The sequence below is a fragment of the Symphalangus syndactylus genome, chromosome 24 (genome assembly GCF_028878055.3).
Source record: "Symphalangus syndactylus isolate Jambi chromosome 24, NHGRI_mSymSyn1-v2.1_pri, whole genome shotgun sequence".
In the NCBI taxonomy this organism is placed as follows: Eukaryota; Metazoa; Chordata; class Mammalia; order Primates; family Hylobatidae; genus Symphalangus; species Symphalangus syndactylus.
Genome location: NC_072446.2, coordinates 26,801,595 through 26,807,401, shown reverse-complemented (window position 1 = coordinate 26,807,401; position 5,807 = coordinate 26,801,595). Strand labels below are relative to the sequence as shown.

Here is a 5,807-nt window from a genome sequence, read left to right as displayed (position 1 = left end):
CCTAGCATTGGTTTTGTTTCATTGGTTCTGTTCCTCGGGAGTACCCTAATACATAGACTTTAAGACAAAAATTATAACTAGAAGTACATTTTAAAAAAAGAAAAGACAGATTTACTCAGCATCATTATCAGACTATGACATTTGGCAATCAACAGCATGGGTGCAAAAAAAAAATCTACTTTAAAACACTTTGTTGGAATGCTTTATACTTTCCACAGAACAGAAACTAAAATAACATGTTATTCAATTAGTCACAAATACAGTCCTTGAGATTTTTGCCTATACACATGAATATTTGTCTAAAGCATGTCTTCTTTGTAGGAGCTAGGCCCTGCCACCACTGTGCTTGGCTGCATTCACAAATCTGTTGTAACCTGTAGCTTCCCTGTCACTTCTCTGGCTCTCCTCTCCTGCTAAGCTTTGTTTCCTGGCAGTAATTAAAATCTTCTGCCACTGCCATAGCTACTACTGCTACTGGAACCTCCATGGCCACCTTGGTTTTGTGGTTTGGCAAAGTATTGGCCTCCACCACCACTGGGGTCAGAGCTTCTTGCCTCCAAAGTTGCCTCCCTTCGTGAGCCCAAAATTTGAAGACTGATTGTTGTAATTGCCAAAATCATTGTAGCTTCCACTACCTCCAAAATTGCTTCCATCATTACCAAATCCATTATAGCCATACCCACTGCCACCATATCCACCACCACCATGGCTGCCATCAAAGCCACCACAACCACTGAAGTTTCCTCCACGACCAAAGTTGTCATTCCCACTGAAGCCACCTCCAAGACCACCACCAAAATTTCCAGAACCACTTTGAACTCTTTGGCTAGATGAAGCACTACCCATCTCTTTCTTCAACTGGGCTTTCCTAACTTCTAAGTTGGGCTATTCACAGTATTGTAATTTTTTTTTTTTTTTTTTGAGATGGAGTCTAACTCTGTCACCTAGGCTGGAGTACAGTGGCATGATCTCTGCTCACTGCAGCCTCTGTCTCCCAGGTTCCAGCGATTCTACTGCCTCAGCCTCCCAAGTAGCCAGGATTACAGGTACACACCACCATGCCCAGCTAATTTTTGTATTTTTAGTAGAGACGGGGTTTCACCATGTTGGCCAGGTTGGTCTTGAACTCCTGGCCTCAAGTGATCTGCCTGCCTCCCCCTCCCAAAGTGCTGGGATTACAGGTGTGAGCCACTGCACCCAGTCAAGCATGCTTCTAAGAAAAGGGCAAACAATTCTCAAAGAGGCCCCTAATATCTAAAATCAGTTTAGAATCCCTGCCCTAGGTGAATATAGGAAACACTGTCAAAACTAAAAGGAAACTTGCAGGGCATCTTAATCAATCAGCCAAGTTGGGTACCAAGGCCCAAAGCCAGGTTGAGGCTTGTGCAAGATCACAAGCAGAGGTAGAGTTTGAAGCTAGATTCTCCCACTCTTAAACTAGTGCTGGACAGACTGAGGCCTAGCAAGTTGGCTACGGAGCCCTAGTAGATTCCTGTCCCCACACTGAGCCAGGAGGGGTCGCTGCCCAGGGATACCTACAGCCATACTCGAGCTGGACAAGGCGCACGCTCTTGGTGGAAGCAAACACGTCCACCACCCCATACAGAAATAAAAATGATTATAAAGGAATCCTGGGAATATCTGTATGCTAAAAAATTAGATAACTTAGATGAAGTGAACAAATTCTTAAAAAGATAACAACTACCAAAATTGACTTAAAATAAATGGGAAATCTGAATAGATCTATAAAGGGTAGACACCAAATCACTAATCAAAAAATATTCCACAAAGGAAATCCCAAGCTCAAATGATTTCAGTGGAGAACTCTACCAAATTTTACAGAATTAACTAATCATTTACAAACTCTTCCAAAATATAGAAGAGGATGGAATACTTTCCAAAAAATTCTATGAGGCCAGTACTACAAACAAAGATATCATAAAAAAGAAAACTACAGACCAATAGTCCCTATGAATATAGGCACAAAAATTCTCAAAAAATATTAGTAAAAAGATTCAGCCACATATAAAAAAAGATTATATGCCATAATCAAATCCAATGGAATTTGTCCCAAGAATGCAAGATTATTCAAGCATGCAGAAATCAATGTAATATACCACTTTAACAGAGCAAAGGGCATAACCAACATAATCAACTCAATACACACAGGAAAAAAAAAATTGACAAAAATCTGTCACCCTTTTATGATAAAAACACTCCTCAAATTAAGAAAAGAACTTCCTCAACCTAAAAAAGCACATTTATGAAAAATCCTGAGATAACATCATACTTAATGGGAGAAATTAAAAAGTTTTCCTTTAAGAGCAGGAGCAAGGCTATTTCCTGGTAAATTTTTCCTCTTCTCCGTGTTTGAGTTCTATCCATTTCACGTTTCTGTTACTGAACGTGTTTATTTCTTCCGTGTTTTTTCCAGCCATTATTGGCAGTTTTGTCTATTTTAATGGTATTTTTAAAATACTAACTTTTAGTTTTATTTGGCAATTTTAGTGTTTCTTTTTTTCTAATTCACTAATTTCAACTACTTTCTTCAATTATCCTGTCTACTTTCTCTTTACTTACTTTGCTGTTTTGTTCCAGTTTCTTAGGTTCAAGCCTTAGTTAATTTGCTTTCAAGTATTCAAATGTATATATTAAAGCATTGGTAAGAATTTATTTACAACTGTTCATTATAGAGATGTTAATATCCTGAGCGATAAGTGGTCATGATCCCCAGATGTGGAGGAAAGAAGGGGGGAAGGCTAAGGTTAATCAGTAGGGTTCTGACAAATCATGGTCTTTCAAGCTACATGGCTGGGTACCCAAGAACTTACTGTCCTGCTCACAAGGCTGATTCTGGATGCACCAGAACCCTGCCCAGGCTTAAGTCCTGGGAAGATAAAAATCAGAGATATGAATTCAACTCCTCACATGAGGAGAGCCAACCCTTCAGATATTTCAGCCAAGTCCAGGATTCTTCTATCTGCTGTCTGCAACATCATGAAGCCTGAATGGGCTCACTTTTCTCTATGGCTCCTCATCTTGTCCATGCTTCTCCACACACCTTCAGGGGGCATATTTCCTCCACAACTCAGAAAACAGTTATGTGAAAGTGGACATCTTGGAGGTAAAGAAAAACAGGGCAAACCAATGTGACACTGTGAAGGAGAGGGAGGTCTGGGCAGCCTGGGTGATGTTGCTGCCAGTAATTAGAATCAAGTCCCCTTTTTATCTCAAACCATATGGCTCTAGGATATCTGATTCAGAGAATTACATTGAGTTTCCTCTATGGAGTGGAGAAGGAGGAAGACAGAAAGTAGAATCAACTTAAGTTTTAACCATGAGATTTCAGTATAAGAGTGGGGGTTATGAAAATGGGATTGATTTCAGAGGTGTCCAAGAAATTCCTTTGTTGGGGTGTGTGTCTGTACATTAGATGAGTTTTAAGTCTATTCAACACATATGTGTAGAACCACTATGTTATATTCCACTGATACAGATATGCAGAGGCCATCATTCCCCCATATATGTATAGAGCACTCCCATCCTACTTATTTAAATTAATTTGTTCTTCATTCAAATTAACATGAGCATCTATGAAACACTCAAGGCAAAAGGGGCAAGTTCCCAATCATGGATAAGAATTGCAGTTGGGTGGCCAGGCGTAGTGGCTCACTCTTGCAATCCCAGCACTTTGGGAGGCCAAGGCAGGCGGATCACCTGAGGCCAGGAGTTCGAGAACAGCCTGTCCAACATGGCGAAACCCTGTCTGTACTAAAAATACAAAAATTAGCCAAGCGTGGTGGCGCACGCCTGTAGTCCCAGCTACTCGGAAGGCTGAGGCACAAGAATCGCTTGAACCCAGGCAGCAGAGGTTGCAGTGAGAGCCGTGATAGCACCACTACACTCCCTCCTGGGCGACAGAGCGAGGCTCCATCTCAATTAAAAAAAAAATTAAAAAAGAATTGTAGTTGGGCTTCAAGAAGACTAACATTAACTCTTTCTCTGCCTCCAACTTGGTCATCATGGCTTCTGCTCTGACCACTAAATCTCCATGGTCTCAGTAAAACCAGGTGAGTCTGGATGGGTAGGCAAAAGTGGGGCTGGATAGGAGAGGAAACAGACTGATGGAGGAAAGGAAGATCTGCCAGAGTGGACATTTTAAACCTGGCCTTCAGAGTAGGTGTAGTGGTGAGAGGTCTTTTTAGCTTGTGTATTTGCACAGACTCTGGCGGGTGGGGAGGAGAGAGCGAAAGTAAGGGCTCTGAACAGTGTCCTTGAGGAAGCTGATGAGTTGTTCATTTCCAGTGACATGGGAAGTATGTGGAGTCAGGAAATGGGATATGTTTACTGGGAAGGATGAAGGAAACCTCAGGTCTTTCTTGTTTTCAGCTCTAAAGTAGTATAAGTACCTCATTGTCCTTCTCTCTATTTCTCTCTGTGTCATGGACGCAGTCTGTAGTCTGGAACAATTTCCCCATATGCTTAGGGAACTCTGTCTTGTTCCTTCGGGGTAAAATTAGATTTATGTGGGTTGAAAGTTTTAGTAGTCTGAGCCTGTGAGAACAAGAATGCCAAAAGAGTAGCAAAGAAAACCTGACTCTGGAAATCTCATTCACAGAATACTGCAACTATCCTCCAATGAAGGGCACCTGTAATTCATATTTGACCAGATTCTACTACAACACTTTGACATTTTTATGTGAGCCCTTTGTCTTCAGTGGCTGTGGCGGCAACAGAAACAACTTTAAACAGAAATATATCTCTGAAAAACTGTGTATTACTGAAAAGTAAGTCTCTGGATATCTTACCCAACCCTCAATGACACCAAACACTAGGGATCAAAGCTTTTTTAAGGAAAAAGCAAATGAAAGGCTAGGGCAATGAGCAGGGAGGCAAGAAATTATACCTAAGTTGGGGATAGCCTGTCATAGGCATTAATTTCTCAGGTCACTTAAATGTCACTATAATCAGTCATAGGCAGAAGTTTCTCAGGTAACTTAGTTTAATAACACTCTTGAAATTGTGAAAATTGAAGTTCAACCAAGCACAGTGGTGTGCACCTGTAGTCCCAGCTACTTGGCAAGCTGAGGCAGGAAGATTACTTGAGCCCAGCATTCAAGACCAGCCTGGGCAATACAGCAAGACTTCCAGATAGATAGATAGATAGAGAGAGAGAGAGAGAGATAGATAGATAGAGAGATGATAGATAGGTAGGTAGGTACGTAGGTAGGTAGGTAGGTAGGTAGATAGATAGATAGATAGATGATAGGTAGGTAGGTAGGTAGGTAGATAGATGATAGGTAGGTAGGTAGGTAGATAGGTAGATAGACAGACAGACAGACAGACAGATAGATAGATAGACAGACAGATATAGATAACCAGGCACGGTGGCTTATGCCTGTAATCCCAGCACTTCGGGAGGCTGAGGCAGGCGGATCACGAGGTCAGGAGATCAAGACCATCCTGGCTAACATGGTGAAACCCTATCTCTACTAAAAATACAAAAAATTAGCCGGGCATGGTGGCACACACCTGTAATTCCAGCTACTCAGGAGGCTGAGGCAAGAGAATCTCTTGAACCCAGGAGGCGGAGGTTGCAGTGAGCCAAGATAATGCCACTGCACTCCAGCCTGGGCAACAAGAGCGAGACTCTGTCTCAAAAAAATAAAAATAAAAATAAAGCTCAGAGAGGCTACTGACTTGCCCAAATTCACTCAGAAGAAGGACATGAATCCAGAGCTCCTAGCTCCCCACCAGTATCTCAGTACTACCATGATGGCATCAGCTCTTTGAGATTGTGTTCAACA

At 41.7% G+C, this 5,807-nt stretch overlaps 1 pseudogene; it reads right to left on the bottom strand.

Annotated features, from left to right (window-relative positions):
* Positions 1-348: 348 nt before the first annotated feature.
* On the bottom strand, positions 349-899 carry LOC134735851 (heterogeneous nuclear ribonucleoprotein A1-like; annotated as a pseudogene).
* Positions 900-5,807: the final 4,908 nt, after the last annotated feature.